Source organism: Sipha flava, unplaced genomic scaffold, assembly GCF_003268045.1.
Source record: "Sipha flava isolate LNK unplaced genomic scaffold, YSA_version1 34_pilon_pilon, whole genome shotgun sequence".
In the NCBI taxonomy this organism is placed as follows: Eukaryota; Metazoa; Arthropoda; class Insecta; order Hemiptera; family Aphididae; genus Sipha; species Sipha flava.
Window position 1 is genome coordinate 105,730 of NW_020273045.1, and position 25,434 is coordinate 131,163.

Sequence of the window (25,434 nt, forward strand, 5' to 3'; positions counted from 1 at the left end):
CAAAACTTTTTCAATCACTAAAAATACGGTTTTCGAAAAATCCTTTCTCCAATGCACCTATATATGTTTAGAAGTTTGAACTTCACGCGGTGAACATGATATTATTCCTATCGTGTAAACAACTTATGCGATTCAACGTATCATTAGTTTTTTATCGATACTAAATTATAAACATTAATTCGGCTCATCATGTGTCGTTCGCGTTCGAGTTACGTGTACAGCATCAAAATTTGCGGCTTTGCCTGAGCAATATTTATTCATTATATTATTACCATAAGACTTATTACAAACTCCGTTACAACAGTCACAACATGTGTATACACAAGGTTTTTCGATATTTTCGGTGACCAATAGGTTAATTTAATTTTTTTTCGGTATAATACATTTTTCGAGATATATATATTACATTTGTATTAGTATTTCGATTAACCCAAAATACCGTTAGCCTTGTAGGATATAATAGATAGTTGAATATTAGTAACACAGAAAAAATCGAATAATTAATCGATTGATGTCAAATGAATTGAATACTTAAAATTAATATTATTAAAAAAAATTATATATATTGAAAATTGGTACACAACTTTATACTGGAAAGTATTAACATACTTACCGAAGATCCGGTATTTGTATCTCATTATTACCAGCCATTCGTCATGTATAAAAATACATTAATATGAATGTCTTATGGCTATGAATGTACTACGTTTTGTTTTCCTGCAAAATTCGAAATTTCATTGAAATTCGAACGGTAAAAATTCCCTTTCTATAAACCTATTTTTGTTAAACTACGTCAAAATCAAAAGATCGTTAAATATTAAACAAAAAAGTATGAAAAATCCTTGTCAGACCGTAATAATGTTAAGCACTTATTATTTAATTCATCGTACGAAAATAAACTTATTCAAATCTGTATTTTCGTTTGAATTAATTACATCAATTAAGTATAGCATTTTAGTCTTGCTGACGGAGTGAACGTTGTTTGACTCGGTGGCATTCAAAAGAACATACAAATAATATTTTTTGAATAGTTGCATAATTTTTTTCAATCAAATCCTGTTGTATAACACATAATAATGTACACGGGTGCGTTTCAATATGTATCAGATAAAAAGAAAAGTCATCTCATTGGCGAACAATACATCATGCTGCGTCTTGTTTATTATTAGTAGCAAAACATTTCATGATGTAACGAATGATTTTTTTTTTCGGCGTGATTAAAAATATTTACTCAAAAAATATAGAGTTGTCGAAATCTATTGCATCGTTATATAATGTAATGTTATCAGAACATTGCATGCATCATATTTTTAATGAACACGCCGAGTTCCATCACGTGAACAAATAAAACGAAATATTTTACACGTATTTTGTGTTCCGTACTCGAAAAAATAATTTACTGATCGTCGTACGTTTTTATTGTTTGTGAAAATTAATTGCTAACCGTACGCGATAGAACATGTCCGAAACGCAACGAATCGATATGCGCCGCGGACGCGCGAAAACGAATGGAAAACTTTGGAAAATAATACTATAAATATATTAATAAATTATATACAATTAAAAAGCTTAAAATAATATGCATTTATGCATTAAATAATCTTTGAATACGCGTTTGATATGCTTTTATTTTTAAATAATATGCAAAAATATGCTCTTACACAAAATAAATGCATTTAAACGCATTTTATTCATTTTTTCCCCATAAATATTAATGCTGCTCAATTAAACAAACTTAGTATCTCCATAACAGATATCACCTAATAACATTAATTAAAGCAAATACTTACATATATATTCAACAAGTATAGCAAATTCTTTAGTTATGAATAATAATAAAAAAATAAGAATACTTCAAATCCTTTATATCGTTTCTTTGGTAAATATTTACGAAACCTAAAAAATATTGAAATGTAATAAAAAAAAACTGTTAAAAAATAAAAATAAAAATTTAGTCATTGATAAAAACGTTTAGATTAATAATTATACAATTTACGATCTTTACTTTTTATAAAAATAATTATATTTGTGTTATCACTTATTATATGTTTATAAATACTAAATGATCTTTCCACATTTACTGATGTCAGTGGTACGTTTCATATTGGTCATAGAGCAAACAGTGAAGTTTTCCGAAAGCTATAATTCATTGTTTTTCTGATATAATTAATCGGATTTACAATTTAGAATAAATTTAGATTTTGTAGTAGAAGCTTTGTCATCTTGTATATTTAATAAATCATAATCTAGTTTCTACTGTAATATAAACAATAAAATAATTTATTTAATACAATTTTATGCGAAATATGCTTAAATATTAGAAATCTTTCAAATATGCAGTCATCCCAAAAATTTGCATTTATATGCAAAATAAACTTTTTTTTGTGCTTTATTTGTTACACAAATCGTCCACATTTCTTACTCCCATCAAACTGCATACATTCATTAGAAATATGTAAATGCATACAAATCCGGACTCCATTAATAATAATTATGTATGCACGTGAACGACGATATGGTTAACGGGGAAAGACAAAAACCGTCATGATAACCCGGAAAATGAAAATAATGGGTACTATTATTTCATCAAAAGCGAATAAACAAATCCGATAGTGAAATAGTTTTTAATATACTTCTAATTGGGAAACAGACGAATTAATTTTGAGTTTATGGGTTATTTTTATCGTCCCGCTATGCCTCATAGAGTTTGCTAATCCGAGTGGGGGCGGGGTGAGCAATAAAGTATCATTAATAACGAAAGTAATACAAAAAAAAAAAAAAAAAAATAAAAATAAAACTCATAGAAAAAAACGTTGGATAGAAATTTATTGTGTTTTTTTTTCTTTATCTTTCTTTCGGTCCTCGTCGAATTCCGACGACGGAAAAAAATCGCTGCAGGTGGCTGGAAAATTATGCGCGATTACCTGACGGAAATCAGTCCGCGTGGCTCGCCGAGATCAGACAAACCGTTTTAATAAAACGGCTTCGAACGGGTGCCGGATCGCTGTGTTGCGCTGATTATCGTATTCCGCGCGTACGCTGTGCCGCAGGATTACGCGAAGTTTCGTTTTCGACCGAACAATGCGTCCACCGCAGTCACCTGTCACCCGCCGTTTCGGCGCGTACAACGGTTCCCGGGCACTTTCGAAGATTTTCGCTTGATCGCATGCGGTTCACGCGGCGGTATCACGAGCTAACGCATGAGCCAGGATTTTCAAAATGGAGGGGCTAAACACTTTTTCGTGCACCTCGGATAAGATAGGCTTTGGGAGTTCACCCGTAACCATTTATTTATATATTTATGTATACATAAACCATTTTATATATTTTTTTTTTATGAATAAATAGCTCATTTCTGTTGTTAATTATATGTGTATACCTATATTTTTAAAATGGTTTCAGTTTAAAATTGTTACCAATAATGTAATTATTTAAAATTTGTCACTATTGTGAAAAACATTACTTACTTTTGAGGGATTCAAAACACATTCTGTAATTTGAATCTTTATCTAGATTTAAAAGACAACTAACTAAATTCTTGAACCTCCATTAGTCCCTCCCTCGGTGAGTGATAAGACCCGCCCCTGGTTCACCGTAACCACCGAAAAAGGTCAGCAGTGATCACGGTAAAAGGAATACGCTTATGCGTAGAGGTCGGATTTTTATGATTTTACATAACTGTTTCTAGTCTATGCAGTTAAATGGAGGGAGATATGTTTACGATTCACAAAACACAGAACTCGCAGGAAAATATTTTAAGACCTATTTTTTTTTTTTTTAAATGTTATTATAAATCAATTATAACATTTAGTAATTGATAAATTTAAACCAAGTAATTAAAATAATTTCTTTTTTACAGAATATCGAAAGAATATTTGTATTTTTAAAGACATATAGCATCATAAATTTGATATTTTTAAAGAATATTTAGAGAATATATTGCCTTTTTTATACGACATAAAAAAATCATATTTTAAGGATTTCAAGAGAACATTAATTCGACCTCTACTCATGTGTTTACCAACGAAAAGTACCCGTTGTGAGATTTTTGAAAATGTACAAGGGGGCCGTAAAATAAAAAAAAAAGGCAGTTGGGAACCTCTGCCAAAGACCGAAGATGTGATTTACAGCCGACAACTGCCCCCCCCCCCGGGACCGTATTGAAAACGACTCGTTTACGCGTGCCGAAAAGGTTTTTTTTCTCGTTTGGATATCGATAACGAATCACCGCGCATTGGTTACGCCGGACACTGTTTTGCATATCATTGCGAAACGTACGCTTATATTATTATTATCGTTATTATAATATATTATTACTATCGTTATTATGATTATGATTATTATTGTTATTACTATGATCATTGTTAATATTATTATACCAGGCGGTATTTCGTAAAAGTCCAATTTAATCCTTATTATTGTCCTTACGCGCGCTTACGCTAACCGAACCAGGTTTGTTTGCGCACGGACATGATATGTACTAATATCAATAATAGTAATGCGTGTGTCGTGCATACACGCGCCGAATTCGTAATATAATTTTGACCGCATTGCGTGGTACGCGAAAATTGTGTACGTTTTACACCGGGCTAATGCGAATGAACAATAATTGTTTGTGTACATAATGTTATTATGCATTATTATATACGTATACGCTCAGCGGTGCAATAAAGAACTTGTCGTCTCAGCCGTTGTCACACTGAAGAAACTTTGACTAAACGTATTTTATGTTCAACATCAATTGACGGAAGTGCTGTGGTTTACATTTTTCACAGTTTTCTCGAGAAAAACGGAATAAGTCATCTACCGTTGCACGATTAATAGGAATGACTAAACTAATATATTTGAATCTGGATACCAACGAGAAAAACGTTGATCAAAAGTAACGAGTCGCGTGCGAATGGGATGAAGTCCAAACGAATACGGCCCGGAATGAATGAGTGATTCGAGTTCACAACTAATCGATCGTTTTAATTTTCGAGGAAACCCGTGTTCAAATGACCAATCCGTGTAACAAATATTGATAACAAATTCAGTGGCGTAATTGGGATCCTGTAGACCAGTGGTGGCCAAACTTTTTTTTCCTCGGGCCATAAAAAACAACTTTTTTTTTATCGCGGGCCATAGAAAAATGCATTCTAAATTTTTTTTTACCTAAATGCAAAATATTACAGTTATACAAATAAGTGCTGTAATATAGAAGACTTTCGTGGGCCAGATATTAAATGATGGTGGGCCGTAGTTTGGCCACCACTGCTGTAGACCCCGCGTTTCGGGGAGTCCCACGGTAATTTGGGGCCTTTGGTTAGAGTAAATTTAATTTCCGTGAAAAAAATTGAATAATTGTTTTTTTCAAATTAAATTAATGTTAATCTATGTTTATAATAATATATTATTATTATTAAATATGTTCGTAATCGATGGTAATCCATAATACGTATAATCTTATTATGCGGAAATACCTACAGTAAGTAATAACAATATTAACGATAACGCGTTTTATTACTCTATGTAACTAACCTGCTGTGGGGAATCTTTAGCTCGATTCACACTAGCGGTCTCGGTTCGGTCCGATCACGGTTCGGTCACGGTCCGGTCAATATCGGTAACACTTAATCTAATGGAAGTGTACACACTGCTGGTCGCGGTCAGGTCAAGGAATGGTCCGGTCAGGTCTCGACCGGTTGACGTGCGATCCAGACCGCCGCGGTCACGAGTTTTTTGATCGAGACTGCCTAGTGTGAATTAGTCAGCGCGCAAGTTATGGTCATAACATAATTTTTTGATAAGTTTTTACCATTTTCTTTACAATTAACGACGAAAATATTTAAAAAATTTGGTGTCATCGTTTACTAACTGGCGATAGAGTGTTAAAAATTCTCCTTCCTCTTGGCGATTCCGGACCATTGGGTGAACCCAAAATCGTCTATTTGGTTTCCTTTCTCTAATTTCTTCCTTATCATCAAGAATTAGTGCAATTTTTATCAAAGTAAGTTTTGAAAATGCCATTATTATAGGACTTACAACAACATCAACACCCGGTGGTAACGAGCCAACTATCGAACCGAGACCACTAGTATGAATCGAGTTTTAAGGACACTAAAATGTCCTGATGAGATTCAAAATTATATTATAATAAATCATTTTCTCGAAATAAAAAATATAATGTAAATTTTTCCGACTGTCTAGTATATTCATGAATACTCGATCTTCTATGTTAAACCACCGAACAAAATAATCTAAACGAATTAAATAAAAGATGATAATTTTTCTTGCACGGTGCCAGCATAATATACTGATCGATAAACACCCGTCTCTGCCATTACGACATAAAGACCAAAATTAAATAAGATTTTATTATTATTAGTTTTGAATCGTCCTCTATAAGAATTTTTTTTTATGCCATAAAAAACCGGCCAGTGAGTAATACATATTATACATAATCAATAGTAATATAAAATAAATATTGTTATTTTTTATCATATCATAACAAAATTTTAATTAAAATAAGTGATTTACCTATATCAGATTAATGTTTTTAAACTAATATACCTATCTAAACAAAATTTAGGGGTCCATTTTTTTTCGTGGTGGGATCCACATTTTTTTGTTACGCCACTGAACAAATTTTAACTTTTGAATACTGTAGACACTTGTCTCAGAATAGTGTCATTGTAATCATTTATTTTTATCCTGCAGTTATTTCTAGTTTAAGGGTATTTAAGCTTATGTGTTTTTAAGTACAAAAACACGTGTTACTGGAAAAATTCTCATGCTCTGCTAAAAAAAGACGGTTGAAAATTAATTAATATTTGTTAATTTTCAAACGTATTTTTCTACCATTATTTAAAGTGAAATAAAATTTTGGGCTTTGATCCGATTTGTAGTATGTTCTCTTTTTTTAAATAAAAAAAAAAAAAAAAAAATAACGGAATCCGACTATTCTGCAGGGCGTGAGAGTTTTTCATGTAAAAGCATTTCGGGTCATCCAAATAGTGATCGAATTAATATACTGACCTGTGCATGCGTATGCGTAAATATTTGTATCTGCCACCGCACACAACCGGTATATTGCATGTAAAAATAAATATATTTAATTAATTAGAGCTTATAACGACGCGTCGTTCCAAGTACCTGTTTATACTGTATCAGTTACAAATTATAATAGCCGTTCTACCACTGCATAAATGTATATCAATAATACTTGAATAAAACATAAGCTGAGACGTTATGATAATAATGTTTGTCAAATTACAGTAGTAATAATAAAATAATAATTCTTTAAAAAATCGTCGTTTATTTTAAAAATTTTGGATCAGTAATAAATGACAATTTTTAACTTCGACCAATTGTTTTTCCATTTTATTCTTTCAAAGGTCGTCATCACTCATTATTATCTCTACAAACATATCTAAAAACAACAAAACCTATACAATGTATAATATACATATTGAACTAAAATATGTTATACATGTAGCCTGCACGATACTGTCTATATCCGCAAATTGTTTTTAATATTTATGTAAAAAATAAGAATATTTGATTACAATATATTGTTCTTCATCAATTCATTACCTTTTGAAGTCCAAATTATAAAATAATAGGATAGTTTATTGACCCTGAACCTGGTAATAAAAATTATGGGTTTTGTTCAACTGCACTGATCACCATTATTACAGATATTTAAAAGTTAAATTTTTTTAGCAAAAAATCCTTGTTAAGGTGTTACATCTTTACCGTTGTATGGGCTTTGTATTGCAACGACTTAATTTTTTTCCCACTAATCCATCAGGAGAACCAGCTAAAAAATTGTACTGTTCGTGCACACACAAACCGGCTGGTAAAACTGTAGCATTGAGCAATGATTCAAATTCTTCCTTAGCCATTGGTTCATATTGTATTCCGTATCTATTGGCAAACAAAATGAATTAAAACACCAATTAATCATATTCTATACAGTATTATCTGACGTAGTATTTACCGTGCCAATAAAAGTACAAAAAAAAAAAATAAAAAAAATATTAAATCTGTTTTTAACTCTTATCACCTGAAACGTCCGACGCTTCTCTTCATTTTGTATACGATCTATTTTATAATGGCAATATTATATTTAATATAATATTTCATATTTGGAGTCACCGGCGCATAAAACAAAATCGCAGTTCACTTTGTTATTTTTATGTGTAGGTACTCTATGATAGCGAATGCTTTAAAATCCAAGTCGTGTATATATTATACATACATAAAAATTAATCTGTATTGTGTTAATATCTTACTCCATTGCTGGAGTTTTCAATGTAAAATTGTCCGCCTACAATATATACTTGACAGTTATGCTTGATAATTTAGCTTGATAATGAAGAGAAAAAAAATGACAACGTATTGCGTGCGGTACAACATTAAAGACGAGCGAACAACGTACCGATGACGTAGATCAATGGTCGAGTGCCAACGCGCATCCGGCTCACACGTCTTTTTTTATAGGGACCGCATTAAATTCTAAAACTAAGAAATTTCGTTAAATATCATGTCAATTGTATACGTTGTCTGGCCCGTGAACCCTTTTTAATTTGTGCCCAAGGGCGCAAAATAGTTGCCGACCATCGATGTAGATAGTTGTTCGCGTCGTTCGTATTTAAATATAATGTGTACGGTATTAATACGTGTGTGTCGCAAGGAGTCGTCCGGGTTTCTCTCGCTGCCACTTGCCTACTTTTCGGTTGGCTTTGAGAATCGATCGAACGTGCGTGTGAAGCGTTTTGAACGCTGAGGTTCGTTTCCGGCATCACAGACGTTCCGGTTGTAACGCGCGATAACGAACGGCAGGTACACGGCGATGATATCGGAACGAGATTTTGACCGTTTTCGTTGAAATAATGTTGAAAATCAACTGTGCACGAACGTTTTTTTCTTTTTTTTTGTTTTTTTTTTTTTTTTTTTTTTTTTTTTTTTTAATTGCGAAGCGCGTCTACAGATCTGCCGCCTCCGACCCAGATAGATTATAATAATGCAGGTAACGCACACGGTATAATTTCTAGGTTGCCGCGCTGCACGGGAGACGGTCATCAAGCCGTAACCAGGTGACCGGGTGGATACCCAGCGTTGCGGATATGTTCGTAATACGCACACGTGTGTTTAGTGTAATCGATTCACCACATCTAATGGCGAGTCTAGACGGGAAACCGGTCAGACCGTGTATGTAATACATTTTAATGGATCAAAACAATGCTGGTGCGTGTGTCTATGACGGAAAAGAAAATTCGGAACAAAGACATTTGTAGCGGGTCCGCGAGACCATTGTGTCGTTGTTGATTTGCGTCCGCTGAAAATGGACCGGGTCGTTTATTCGATTACGTCCCTCCCACTCTCTGTGTTTACGCGTACTTACGAGTATGTCGAAAGTCGATTAAAAAATAATAATAAATCCACGGATATCATAGAATAATACACGCGGTCATTTTTAGTGTCGTTATGATCGCGCACGTTGACCGTAATCGAAACGTAGTCGAAAGTAAAATTCGGTTCCGACTCGTGCACGATGGATGCATCATGTATGTGAGTGCACAAAGTAATTTAAACTGATGTTTTCAATAATGATACAAGGTCTTTCAGCTGGAAAGAGAACGCGCAGATTTAAATGACACTTATTGCTACGATACAATAAGCCGAATGGTTTTTTTAATAGTAACTCCGGTCGGCATGCGGTTATATCGAATTTGGATTGTGCCTGTAGGTTTTAATTTTTAAAGCAGCTGCGGGATTTCATAAGTCTTTTTTTCATATCTAAAATTGACTGTGACGCCGGTCGTAAGAACTCCATTTTATATTAGTCAAATTAACCTAAATTCTATATCGTAGATACTAAAATGTGGTTTTCGTAAAATATTCGTAAAAAATGTTGTTTTTCTGGGCCTATTTTCTGTAATATTTCGTATAACACACTATATTTTAATCTAATCATAAACTTGTGGTCACGAAATACAATTAATCTCTATAATTTCAGTTATTTTACTATTTTTTTTCTACCATTTATGGTCGAATACAATTTTTTTTTCAAACAAATATCACCAGGCTTAATCTTAATTACGGAGAAATCGATGTATTATAACAAAATAAATTGAAATATCACCCACCATCAACTAGTTCGTGTACTTTATTATTATTAAAAAGATTATCCTATCAACGAATTTGTTAAAATAACGTTTCTTTTGATTAAATTCTTTATTGTAATTGTATGTTCATCGTTCTCAGCCATTAGTCATTACACATTTTATAGTTCCGTATTACGCACGATTGATTTGATATAACGTGCGAAAATAGGTCTCGTTGTGTTCACGCGACAATAGTCCACGGAATAGTTAGAAAACGTGCAAAATCGATACGATCATTGTATTTGTATTGCAAACCCTACGTCTCACCCTTGCGGTGTGATCAATATCACGAAGACGAATAAAAAATAAACGTAACCAAGAGTCAGGATCGTTTTTTTTTTTTTTTTTTTTTTTCATTTTTAAACGGAAGGAGGAAGAAATTGAACAATCAAATTTGATCATTAAAATAGAGCTACTGCAAACACGCTGTTTATTTTGTGCGATGTACGATCGAGGTAAAAGAAGGTTACGTTAAACGAATCGCTTTATATTTTTCGTTAATTTGTGATTCGACCTCTTTGTGCCCGCAGCGAAAACATCCGATTAAACTTCAAAGACGGTCGCCGGAACCAGTTCACGACGTGTTTATGCTATATTATCGTACGCGTCGGCAACGGGGAACGCAGTTACACAGCAGTCGTCTTGGTCGTGCGCGTTGTGTGTTTTTAATACATTTTCAAGTACGAAAAAATGAGCCGTCGAAACGTTTTCCGTTTCATCGGGAATCACGTACGACGAGATAATAATTCAATAATGATTGACGGACCATCCGGAGGATGGTGCGCGCGTCGGTAACATCATCGCAAGTTTCGCGGGCACGGAACAGCCGGCACGCATGCCGTACACCGGTAACAGCGTGCTCGGAGGCCTGCGCGGAAGACGTGCGCGCCGCAGCCGTTCGGTCGACGGAAAGCGAACGGGAAAATGAAATAACCGACGAAAGAACAAACAACAACACCCGGACGAACCGTCCGGAACGAAAGCGATACGTCGGGCCGAGACGTCGTTTTTGTTTTCGTGTTCCCCCCGCCCCGCTCAAACGTTTACTTACGCCTAGGCAAACTCAAGTCATGCCGCCCCGCACGCGTGAGCGCTACGTCGAACATTGTTTTTACACGAACAACACCGAAATGGACTTGATCCCGAGTCCGTTGTATTTATTTACGTGAAGTTAAGTTAGCTATTTATTAGATTAGCACGTATTCAGACACAAGTGAACCACTACTAATTTTTAACAAAACAAAACAGTTTTTCGAGTGTTATTTTTTACTACACATTATTTGATACGAGTAGGTACTAGGTAACGTGATACTTTTTTTTTTTTTGAAAATCATCCGTAGTATGAAAATGTTAAATGCCGCCCTAGGCGTGGGCTTATGTCGCCCGCCTACCCCTTGAGCCGGGCCCGCGCACACACCGATCGAAAAGAAGTCTGCGCAAGAGCACACGGGACGATTGTTTCCGTTCTTTGTTTCCATAAATAATTTTACAAAAAAAAAAAACCGCACCAGGACGGACGATCAGAAAGTTTACGCGATACGACGACGGGCGAATACGTGCGAATTCCGTTGAAAACGAAACCGATGACATTTTTCCACTAACGCAATATCGTGTAACCTAACGGGGCCACAGAAATTGCCGTTCGCTAATGTGAATTTTGTTTGGTCGCCCAGTCGATTGTCAATGGTGCGGGTGTACTCGGGGTCATAGACGAAACTACGGGTTAGGTCGTGGTCTGATCTAATACTAACTAAAAATATGTGTATATTATATGTTTTAATAATTATTTAGGCATTACAAATAATATATTTATGCACGTAAACGTATACATCTGTACGTTTCATATATTACTATAATATAATATAGCAGGGGTGGCCAAATCACGGCTCGCGAGCCGCATGCGGCTCTCGTCACAGTCGTATGCGGCTCGCGGTCTTATTTACAAAAACCAAAATATTTAAATTTTTTTTGTATACATTTATAAAAAAATGTTTTTATTGTATTTATTTAAGGCTTTAGTATTATAGTGGATAGAATATAGATTAAATCAAACAAAAAAAAATTAATTAATATGAATAATAAATTAAAAAATTAAACATTAAGCTAATTTTGTTTGCGTGGTATTTTTTTCGTGTCTACTTTTTTAGTAAGCTTCTTAAGATCTGGTTGAATTGATGTAAGAGCAGTTCTTAGTAATTCTGTAAGATGATCATCAGTCAAATTTGAACGATATTTTGATTTAATTATTTTCATTGTTGAATAAAGTGATTCACATGAATACGTCGTTCCAAAAATTGATATCAATTTTACCGCACAGTTTTTAATATTTGGGTATTTTAATATAGAAATATGCTTCCAAAATTCCAATATAGAGGGACAATTGTTTATAAACTGCTTAAGACCTTCATCTTCTAATAACTCCAAGAGTTCTATTTCGAGATCCGCTTTATTTGTGATGATTGGATGTGATAATGGACATCCCTTTTCAATGACATTAACCAAAAATGGATTTTCTAAAAATCCGAATGAGGGTTTTAATGCCTTTAGGTCTCGAAATCGTTCTTCGAAGTCAGTAAATAGAAATTCAAGTTTAAGTACATAGTCGTCACAATTAATTTTTATTTCTGATTCTATCAGGGACGCTTCTATTTTTTCTAAACATGAAAAGTGAGTAAAATTGTTTGATTGTAAATCTCGTATGAAAAGTTTTAGTTTATTTTGAAAACTAAATACTTTTTGCCCTAGGTCATTAACTAATTTATTTTGACCTTGAAGAGATACATTTAATGTTGATAAATGTTGCATGATGTCGGTGAAAAATGCCAAATCTCTTAACCAATTTGAATTTGAAAGTTGAGGAAAACTTTTATTTTTTTCTATTAAAAATACTTTGATTGGTTCTATTAATTGAAAAAATTTAGTTAAAATGTTATTGACCGACAACCATCTAACTAGACAATACCATGGGACATCATTAGGAATATCATCTTCTATGTCTTCCAGGAAGTTTTTAAACTGCCGATGTCTTTTTGCACTTGAACGTATGTAATTTACAATTTTTAAAACAACATCCATCACATGATCATATTTAAAATATTTAGCAGTTAGGTGTTCTCTATGTAGAATACAATGAATAGGTATAAAATCTGGGAAATTAGTATCATTTTTTAAAAGTCCTATTAATCCATTTTTACAACCCACCATACTAGGAGCTCCATCAGTTGAAATGCTTATAATTTTGTTTAGTGGAATTTCAGCTTTTTGTAGAGTTTCATCGAGAGCAATCTTAATGTCAATACCCCGAGTAGTTTCTTTCAATGAAATTAGATCTAACAACTCTTCTTTCACATCTACATCACTCGTAACATAACGAACAAATATGGCTAACTGAGGTTTATCTTGGATATCGGTAGATTCATCTAAAGCTAGACTAAGAGATAAACAATTAGCAATGTTGTTTTTTAAATTGGTGAAAATATCAAAGCTAATTGTTGAAATACGCCTTTCTATTGTATGTCGTGATACTGGTACATTTTCAACCATTTTTTAAAAGTTTTTGATTTTCAGGATTTAAAACAGAAATTACATCTAAAATATTTTTTTTTATATACTCGCCGTCCGTATACGGACGTTTTGCTTGAGCAATATTAAAGGCAATTACAAAACTTGCTTCTACACAGTCGTCTGCCTCGTTCGTAAACATTGTCATAACATTAGTTTGTTTAGCAAATTTTAATTTCATCGAACATAGCTTATTTTTCCTCGAATCAGAACCAATAGGAAATTCTCGACTAAATGTGCTGTGATTGGTTTCGTAATGCCGTTTTAAATTACTAACCTTAAATTGTGATAATGTAACTTGACATATGACACAAAATGGTTTATCGTTTTTCTGTATGAAAAAGTATAGTTCTTCCCATTCTAATTTAAATTCCCGTTTTTCTTCTTCATATTTACGTTTAACCGCTTTATTAGAAATTGACATCGTAACTAACTTTCGCAATAAGTATCGGTAAAATATTACAAATATAATTATTAAATATTACAAATATTTTACAAAACAAATTGAGGTGTTTACAATAGGACTATTCAACACAGACTACAGACTATATTAAAAAACGATATAATTTCATATTTCGTAATTTGATATGTTTATAGGCTGTTTGCTATCTTTATTACTTTTGTGGTATAAAAGTACACATTAGATAATTTGGCTCTTGATATAATTTTATTAATACATGTGGCTCGCGTACATAGTCATGTTGGCCACCCCTGTAATATAGTATATTACATATAGTACGATTGGTACAAATAAGGATTATAACATAACATAATAAGTCTATTGTATGTATTCGAATAATCGGGTTTATTAGTTATTGTTTAATTTAGACGTTTGACGTTTATTTTTATAATTATATTATAGGAAATAATAGTTAATTTTACGTAACAATACTTTTTATATTTTTCATTTGACCTGACCTAATAATAGTGTCTAGTTTCACCCATGCTCGGGGTCGTAGGCATATATATAAAAAAAATCATAATCATCTACGAACAGCGTTAACGATACGGAATCAAATGTTTCATTCAAGTTGATACGACCTTTGAAATCATTTTAATTGTATTCGTGAGTTAACCATCATCTGCCACTGTACCTATATTTTCCGAGTTTAAATTTCAACACAAACGTGGCATACTGTCGAATTCTGAACACTGATAAAAGCACAACAATTTATGGTGGCGGTGTTATTTCGAGGGATACAATTTATCAAGTTCTAACGTGTTAAATGTTTGGACGAGAAATAAAAGGATTGTTCTTCGTTTATATTATACTTTTTTATTGCTGATCATTTGATAACAATATGGTTTTAGAAGATGTAAGAGTTAGTGATAACATTTATTAACTTACGTTAACAATATAACTAGCTATGATAATTGGCATGTTATAATAAGAATCACGATCTGAATAGTTAGTTTAGTAGAAATAATTTTTGAAACTTTTTTCAATTAAAAATTCTTTCTACCGAACTGACTATACGGGCGGTGATTCATATTATAACATGCTAGTTTTCATAGCTGGTTATATTGTTAACCAAGTTTCATGTATTCGATTTTGACTCGGAGCTTATAATTCGAGCAATCAGTATTCTTCTTCGGAATTGTAATAATGCATTTTCCTATTAAAAACTGATGCAACAATATCCTGTAATTTGTCGTTTTTCTTTTGTTCAGCTTTTAGTCGATTTTCTAACGATGTTTTATGTATATCCACTGTATCGTAACTGCTTATAATGTTCATTAAGTCTCTCTTTTCCTTTTTTAGTAGTATGATCTGATTTTCAACGATCTTCATACTTCTCTTATTTTCCAATAACTCGTTTTCGAGTAAATTCAATTTTTTTTGGTATGATAACAGTGAATTTTTCGCCGGTTTATCATTTAATTTATTGTTCAATACGACGCCAAATTTTTCTAAGTGTTCTTTGCAAATTTTGATTAGTTCTGGTCCAATAAGCTGGGATTCTTCTCCTTTTTTTAATGTTAAAGCGACATGAACCATTACATCTTTGAGATTTTTAAATTGTTTTGTATCAAAAATCTGTGCTAAGGATTGGTAATACATTCGGTTAGTTTCGACTGCAAGCATAACGTTTTGCCAAAAACGTTTGCCTATATCGGTTACGGTTTTATCCAACTCTGGTGTACCGGTTTTGAAATCAAATTCTATAGAATTTAAGAATTTTGGATCTATTTGAGGACTTTGATTTTTTAATATGTCCGTATTAGCTTCATATTTTTCAAATACATGATTTTTAACCTAAATAAACATCCATAAAGAAGTTTATGAATTATATTAAAAATAATTGAAACATTTACTTTAAAATAAGATATAACTAAGTAAACTATACTGTTTTACTGTGTACTGCAGTTAGGTTAGTATTTATTCAAACAATAATGCGTTTTGTTGTATTTAAGTGAATTTAATGGCCTAACATAATTATAAAATCCTATATCTTTTTATTGGCTTATTACATTTTAAATAAATATTAACTAGATATTTTGGCGTAGGGAAAGTGGCGCTTTCATTGCCCAGTGTACTAAATAAGTACCCTGCAGTAGCTCTACCCTGACCTTAATTGGTTTAGGGTAGGCTGGCCCTCCAGATTGGGGGTTGATCGGTGGGCCAACAACCCACCATCGTAATAAAAATCAGCTCTACGTTTTGGGACATGGAATATACGGACTTTATAGTAACCAGAAGCAGCTTTAACATTAGTTAAGGAATTTAATAAATATAAATTAGAGATTCTAGCATTGTAAGAAATAAGATGGAGCGGACAAAGTTCTACAGAAATAGGCAATACAATAATATTTTTCAGCCAGTGTGATAATCGTAGACAAGGAGGTACCGACTTCTTCGTTAAAAAAAAAATGTAATATCCGTAGTTAAAGATTTAAAAGAAGTGAACTTTAGACTGACTATACAAAAATTCTTCAAAAAAGCATTTGTCAGTGCTCTTGCACCATCTGAGGAGAAAAGTAATGAGGAAAAGGAGAAATTTTATTCACTATTGGAATCCACTTTAGAGTGAATCTTAAGACATTATTATATCTTAATCTTATTAGGTGATTTTAATGCTAAAATTGGTAAAGAAGAATGCTTCAAAACAACTACCGGATCGAATAGTTTACATCAGATATTGAATAACAACGGATGCAGACTAATCGAATTAGCTACAGGAAAAGGTTTAAAAATAAAAAGCACATCATTTACACATAAGGAAATACATAAAGGTACCCGAAGGTCCCGGTTGGTAGATACATTAATCCAATTGATTATGTATTCGTGAATGCGAGATTCAGCATTAGTATGCTAGATGTAAGGACCTTCCGCGGTACGGAATGTGTATCTGATCACTTCCTAGTTATAGGAAGTCTTAAAGTGAAACTAAAAAAAATAGAGAAGAGAAGTGAAGAACAAACAGAGCTCTTTGACATACAAAAACTAGAGGGTCTAAAAACGTGTGAAAATTTTCGTAAGAATATAATAAATGAGACATAAACAAATCTGGAGGAGAATTAAAAATTATATGTCGACATAACCTACATATATGCCTATGTACAAAATATTAAAAAGTAGGATTTGCAATAATTAACTAAATTGTACATTTATATCCACTTTTTTGGTTTGCTATTAAAACCAAGTTAACATACTTTAACAAACGTATTGGATGTTTACTACCTTTGATATATATATAATGTTCACGAAAATATTATATAATTAATAAATATTAATATGTTCTTACGAAATTGTTAACATCATCCTCCTGATCCATATCACCTTTCATATTTACACAACTATCAAATGATTTTGCCAAGTTTTGACAAGCCATGTTGAACGATTTTTTTTTATTTTCATAGTTGTTTGCATGTGCATTGAGTCGTTTTTCTTGAATTAACTTATTATTATAGTCGATTAAAGTTCTTACTTTGGAACTCTTTTCAGTGGGCTTATCGATTTCTCGGTTATCAACAACAGCAGCGTTGAAAGTTTTGTCAGACATCATTGAATGATCTGATACAGGTAATATGGATGGCACACCAATACAGGGTACCGACTTTGTATATCCGATTATGGATTGATTTTGTGGTATGTCTGTGTTTTCGTTAACCATGTTGTCGCTATAAAATCCTAAATATAAATTTTGAAAAAATTTTTGCATTAAAATTGCAACAATAAAACTAGATCTTAGTAAAAATAAAATATCATTATTAATTTACTGTCGGTTAGTATTTATTTTATATACGATTATCTCTTGGCAATACACGTTATCAAAACAAGCCAGCTATTTTCATAATATTTTTGTGATATTTTGAATACTTATCATAAAATATATTATGCTCTCGTAATGTATAAGTAAAATTAATCGCAATTGGAATTAAAATTCAGATACATTAAAAATATCGCAACGAATATTTTTCTTCAATAATAATGCGTATTATTAATAATCTTTTAATAAGAAAAAGTATAAGAATATAGAAGAATAAATATTATTTAAGACTCCCAAGAATATAATAAATGTAAATCAGAAGATAATAATCAAAATGAAAAACGGAGCGGAATTCACTCCGATGTCCTACAATAGCGATTACACTTAAGTGAACAAAGCTGCATACAAATATATATCTATATTATAACTATCGGTATTTCAAGCACCATATGCTCACATAGACATCTACTAAATAAAACGATATGCGATGTGTAATAAATTACATAATGCGGTTCAGAAGGCGAGAAGCACTGATTTCGATTCTTCAAAATTAAGTTGCGAGTTAAATTAAAAGTGTTGCATTCCATCAGATTTTTACATGCGAGTGTATACGAGAGTCTTAAAGATCGAAACTATACCATTACGACACTGCGAGTTTTTGGAAAACATCTATGAGACACTTAAAATGTTCAAAATTCACGTAAAATAACAAAGCGATAGGTTTTTTCGATACGTGCATATTCGTATACGAGTAGCATGACCGACGAAAATTCGTTTTTATCCCGTTTCTTTCGAACCCCATATTTTTATTATTTTATCAAGGCCGTATTCAGTACATGGCAAGAGGACATGGGCCAGGGACACAAATTTCAACACTACTCATGTAATATTTTTCACGAAATATGAAGATGTGAGTTAAAACAATTTAATTTGATAATTTTATTGATGCATTTGTACTTGCTTTAAAAGCAAGAAAAGTACCATAGTAATATTGTATTAAAATAAATTTAAAATCATTTAACACAATTGTATAAAAAAAACATATGAAGAAAATTACATGTTTTTACAATGTATTGATCGTTTATATTTTAAAGTAATACAAATGGTTATTAAAGTTTATTAGTAATTATAACATTATATACTATGTTTTTATATATGCTTTATATATCTAAGATAATTTTTTGTAAAAAAATGCAAATTTCCCTTGCGGGAGAGGGGGCGCAAATATAGTGATTCGCCAGGGATGCCACTAGATTTCAATACGGGCCTGATTATTATTATTGATTTCCGCCGGAACGAACGTAGCACAACCGTCGATGTCTTAGGAAATTCTGTTAATATATTTATATAAATACGCGTGCGTCGGTGCACACGGCTCGAAATACTTAGGACGCGATTGTTCGTAAAGTGGTTTTACCTGAAAATATTTTACTCACGTTCATACGTTCTTAATTTAATCTAGAGTCTTAGAGTAATGTGCGTACGGGTGTTGTGTGGTTTATAAAAATGAAATAAAAAGTATATTTTCCACTGCGCTTGGAATTTTATAATTTCTGACCGATAATAATCATTAAACCGTTTTAATTGACCGCGGCTTTGTTTTCAGAGTACCATCGATAATTAGCAATTAGTAATCATTTGGAAACGGGCAAACCTGTGCGTTATTATTCGTAAAATTACGTTTTAATAACAACGGAGAACTTAGCCAAAGGACATACTTTGCCATTAATTCTATCCGTTTCTTCGCTATACGGTATTTAATGGTAATATAAATGCACGGATAGTATCGAAACAGCAGCTTAGCTTACCGTAATCTGCACTCAGCACATTGGTATTGGATCTCTATATATTAGTTTTGTAAGTCCAAGATTAGCGACTTCAATGTTTTTAAATCGTACTTGTTTTTTATTCATAAATATTAACGTCTTAAGAGTCAGTGTTATCTATACAACAGCCATTAAATATAATTATTTGTATATCGTTTTAAATACGAAAAAGATGTATTATTATTTTTCTAGCGTATACGTTGTGCGAGTCGTTTTTATTCAAGCACCATATGACGTGTACATATATAAAAAATATTTTTAATTTTATTTTTCAGTGTTTTATTTTTACGTCCGAACGTTTTGTCATACCTAACAACAACAATAAATAAAACGTGAAAATATATTTTGTTTGAACAATTTGAAAAAAATTATAATCAAAAATACATCATAATTTATTCAAACGGATGGTCTGAAGAGACCATTCTGTTGATATTTTTTTTTTTTTTTGTTTTTAAATTGCTTTATTGTATTAAAAAAATGTTGTGATTTGTATTCATTAAGATTAACGCTTGTATTTATGTTTTCCGAAGAGAATAATTTCATTGTTTTTCAACGAAGTGAATACCGGATTAACTAACTGTCAAAATGTATATAATTTATACAATGTATTTGAACTTTGTGCACGCGTATATAGTACTTATACTTCGAATTTCTTATATATGAGTATATGAGTATATTTATATATTTACTATACTACTTATACTTATAAGCCGACTTTACTGGGTTAGGTATATGTATATACTTTAAATGTCATTGGATATATAAATAGAATCGATTTTTTTTTTTTACTGAGAAAACTTCCTTTAGAATTACATCTCAAGATATATACGAAAAAAAACGCGTTGCAGGTCACGTGTCATAGTTCGATTGTGCCGGTGTAATTAATCGAACAGATGCGCTTGCGGATTGGAAACAAAACCCCAAGTCTCAGCGAACAATATCGAAGTGCCATAAAATATAATAATAGAACATTATTAATAATGATTAACGGTTAAGATATTACAGGATTACAGGATAGTATATTATATATTATAAATTTCAATAAGCGATGAACCGACGAGCCGTGGCGGTCGCATAAATCGAAGTTTTCGTTCACCTCATAGTTTTGCGGATGAACTATATTGTTATTATGTGTTTGCCCTTTTAGATCCCGTCGGAATCCGCAGCGTAGGCGTTTCTCGCTATACTATTATATCTATTATTACTATTACAACGGGAGGTGGTAATAAATAATAACAATAATTTTTTACACATAACAAGAAAAGTAAATACAACTTTTCAGATCATATTTTCTTTACTAAATGTCATTCAATGTTTTTTTTTTACAGAACCCGTGATAGAATTGATTATTCCTACTTTATCAATGTTAATCCCTTATGACGGACTGGTAGTAAAATATTGGACTTAAATATCACGTTTAACCGCGAGTTAAATTTCCATTCCCATTTGGACACTTTATATTATAAGGCCTTAAAAATGCTTGGTTTTATTCGAAGAATTTGTAATGAGTTTAAATTACAATCTCTCATAAAGACTTTATAATGTTCCTATATAAGGTTTATTTTGGAGTATGGAGCTATTATATGGGTCCCTTTTACTTCTTGTGGAAGTAATCAAATTAAAAGAGTACAACGAAAATAACTAAAATCATGCAGTATTTATTTTATGTATTGATCATCCATCTCATGATAATTGTCCAATTATCTACAAACTTGGTTTAATTTCCTTAGTTGATAGGAGAAAAGCTGCTAATCGAATTTTTTCCGCCAACTAATAGATGGCTATATTGATTATCCTGTTATACTTCCTTTCATTACCAAGGCCGGATCTAAGGGGGGGGGCGAACCGGGGAACTTGCCCCGGAAGTTTTGGTCAGGTGGCGCCAAATTACAAAATAAGTTGTGTATATATATATTAATAGTTTTTATTCATTTTATAATAAAAGTATTATACAAATTACAATTTATATTTTCATTTGACTTTATGGTTATAACAACAATATGAAAAACTCAAAAACCCAATGGATATTATTTGTCTACTAAATATATTTTCTGCGATTCATTGTAGTATATTTTATTGCTAATAGGATATCTACAAACTATAAATTACGATAATCACACAACACATGATGTTAAAACCCGATTAACAATACTGATAAATTAATTTTTCTTCGATATGAAACAATAATCAAATTCAATCATTTCAATCGAAAATCAAATTGCCAAAAATTTAGATTATGACGATATAATTAACGATTTTTCCGGCAGAAAAGCAAGAAAAATCAAAATTTAATGATAATTTGTTTGATTATTGTATAATGATTATTTTCATGTATTAGTTTGTAATAATTTGTATTCAAAGTTTTTTATTTAATATATATTTTTTCTAATCTACCGAATAGACATATTTTTTCTTTTATTCTCTTCGATTTTTTTCATTAGAGTTTAACTGGTACATAACTGTATAATTGTGGGCATAAAAAAGGGATAGGGCGCTAATTTAATACTTTGCTCCGGGTAAAAAATATACTAGATCCGGCACTGTTGATTACATTTAAAGTCCCTTTCACTTCTGCTCGTCACATGTATCCATTTTTTGTACCAAAATGCAACATTAATTATTTTGGGAATCAGTCAATCATTAGAATGATGCGTATCGCAAATAGTGATCCATCATTTTTTTAATATTTGTTGTATACTTCCTACTGTACATTACGAGTTACACAACGTCAAATGATAATAATTAGTGTTTTTACACTAAACGCATAGAAAAAATATCTCAATATCATAAAAATATGTGATTCGTGATGTTTCTGCAAGCATCTATTCAATTAGAAATGCTTGTATGTTCAATGATCTAACATATTGAAAAGTATAATACTGTGTTCTTGTTCGTCTAATTTTTAAGTGTAAATCGATTATTTAGAATCCTTATTAATTCATATTAATAAATTCGGTAGAATTCAGTACCTATCATTTTTTCGCAAATTTTATTGTACATTTCATAACCTAGCTGTTACTTATTCTTTATTTAATTTCAAATTAAGTGTTAATCCTTGATGTTTCAGAAGAAAATATTTCAATATTCGTTTTATTTATAACCTTACTAATATTGAGTACGCTGAATTTTTAGTTGGTATATACTTTAAGGTACCCTATTTTAATTATAGAAATAATGATCCTTTTATTATTATCCATCTTCGTCAAAATCACAGTCATTTTGGGCCTATTAATGGAATGATTATGAACTGTAATAAAATTTAAGATTTAAATTTTGTTTTTTACCATGACATTAGTTATTTAAAATTAATTCTGTTCACTCAAGTCACATTGTTAATGATTTTATTAGTATTTAAGTTTTGTCTTTATTTATAATCTTTCATATTTACTGTACCATTTGCCTCCGGGGCGTTATAATAATAATAATAGTTACTACTATAGTAGCAGTACTATAGCACGTCATCGTCTCGTCTGATCGTCATGCATGCATGTGTACACGAATGAGAGCATATAGAATGTAGGCTATAGGATCCCACGGAGGATAACTGCTGTCGATAGTTCTCGTGCCCCCCGCGTGGATTCCAAACGAACTTTTGCGGTTCTTATACGAAACAGAGTTCATCCCGCGTGAAATATGAGCGTGCGACGACAGTGGCAAAATAAAATCCACATGGGTACCTCAGGTGAAGTGCAACCGACGGTGAATGAAAAAAAAAGAAAGTTTAAGTCATAAATCAGCCGAGATCTCAGCGGGTACAATTACACGTTCGTCGTTCGTCATCCGCGTGTAACGTTTGATCACGTCGGGACGAAGGCCTAGGGCGTACTAAATCCTCTGGAATCGAAAAAATATAAATTCATACCGTCAAATCGAACAGTCGGGGGAACGTTTTAAATCCGTGCTTATTAAAGCACTACAAAGTCATCGAATAGCCGACGAACAATATTTCTAAAAATTTTTTAAAAAGAAATATTCAGCAACCCAGAGGACATGGACCGACGTCGTTTAGCTGATGAACGTTGAGCAATTTGAGTGGGTGGATAAGAACGTCTTGACGACATTTGCGGGAGGGGCAATGAATGTCGACGGGGAACGCTGCGCAAACCCGAGTACGTTACCCTACGGTGTTAGCCCGTAATCGTTTGTCAGTGGAATTCAAAACGATATGTCACACTTGGAATGTCGAGAAACTCGAGTAGAAGATCGATCTAAAATATTCCAAATTTTTCGGTATTTTTTTACGCGCTTACGAGAAAATTATCGGAATCCACGCACGAAGTCGCAACAGAAATCCTGCGGCTTCGTGCAAACGTTACAGGACGATGCATATCTTGTACGGCACGCGCGGTGAACCACGTTAAACGTTTCACAGGTCGTGCAAACTAAATCAACAGCGAAAAACAGAAGCAGAACAATGGTATTGACGCAACAAACGGTACGCGAACGACGTGTTTCCGATTGCGAATCTCGTTTGCACGCATGCTACAGGCAGGTTGTTACACGGGCGTCGACTCAAGTGTTTTGGTACGGTACACGTAACAACGTATAGATCAGACAAAAAAGTTGTACCACTCTTAAGGATAAATGGATGAATAATTTCTTAATACCCTAGTAATACCAAGTTATTGATACGACTTTGAAAACTAAAAATAGCTTATTCGACTATGCATATTTCTTATAATCAAATTATTCTCTTGTCGGTGGTAGCAAAAATGACGGTGAAAAAATTAAAGCAGTACCGGCTTTTCGAGTCGTATGTAACAGATATCACGTATGTCTCCACTAAATTAGCGGATTAGTACATTGAATGTACTTTATCGCCAAATCCTTCAAACGACGACTTTGCGATCAGTTAGTCTTCCGCCTCCAAGACGATATCCAGGTTCAGTCAAGCGTTGGACGTCGAAAGATTTCCGCAAAGCCAGAGTAGCAAATATTCAAGCACCAACTCAACCGTGTATCGTCAATACCGACTTCCGTCACGATCACGTCATTGTTGTATAATGCAAAACGACAATGTGTTGAAGTTCGAAAATCGCTTGTAACTACGTCCTTCACAGTATTACATGCGATGTCGCATCGGCCGCACGTTATTACTGTTATTGGGATCAGCAAACGTTCGTTGGGCGTAAGGATTTATTGCCGTTTTCGCCGACCGAAGACTCGAACTCTGGTGCTTGTGCTTGGGCAATGATTCGATACACACGCACACGTATAATATGTGAATTCGCGTTCGTTTACTTTCCATGTGCACACACGAGTAGTCAAAGTAAAACATTGACATCTCACCGATAGATGGTCTATATTTCACTTATACCCGTTATATAAACGTAATATATCGTATTATGTATTTAGTAACTCACTAACGATTTCACCCCTATCTGGCTACCCATTTGAATACCCAATGATTAGAATTTGGCAATCTATTTGAACATATATTACATCCGTGACCGCAGTATAGTTAGTATAATCGATATGATTATTCCGGCGAACGCATCGCGGTGCATACTAATAATCAGTGAACGTAAGGTGGGTGTTGCAAATATGGCACTTGTAACACCACATCTAAAATGTGGTGGTGCAAAGATATGTTTTTGCACCACCAGAAAATCATTGAAATTTGTATACCTATAATATTATTGGGCCAAGGAAATCAGTGTACTAAAAACAACAGTTGATTGTTTT

General features: G+C 32.7%; 1 protein-coding gene across 1 annotated transcript in view; it reads left to right on the forward strand.

Moving 5' to 3' along the window:
- LOC112687476 (cadherin-89D) overlaps positions 1–25,434 on the forward strand; it is a 79,645-nt gene that overhangs the window by 28,856 nt on the left and 25,355 nt on the right. The gene's annotated exons all lie outside the window — the stretch shown is intronic.